Consider the following 246-nt stretch of genomic DNA (forward strand, 5'->3'; position numbering starts at 1 on the left):
CGTTTACTGGTAACGAGTACAATACTGACGCCTAGTACTATTCGACGCGCATGCGCCAGAAACACGTCCCGTCCGGCATCACTGTCGTCGCGTCAACGAAAGTCAATGCTACGGGCGGAACGCAAATCGCGTTTTCCGCAAGGGTCAATGCACGAGCGTGACGCGAGTAGCCGCGTTCGCGAGAGTCACTAGCTCGACGGAGCGTAAAGAGCGTCCGCGAGTAGCACGATAAATTCACTACGCGAA

This window comes from Trachymyrmex cornetzi, unplaced genomic scaffold (genome assembly GCF_001594075.2).
Source record: "Trachymyrmex cornetzi isolate Tcor2-1 unplaced genomic scaffold, Tcor1.1 scaffold3287, whole genome shotgun sequence".
NCBI lineage: Eukaryota > Metazoa > Arthropoda > Insecta > Hymenoptera > Formicidae > Trachymyrmex > Trachymyrmex cornetzi.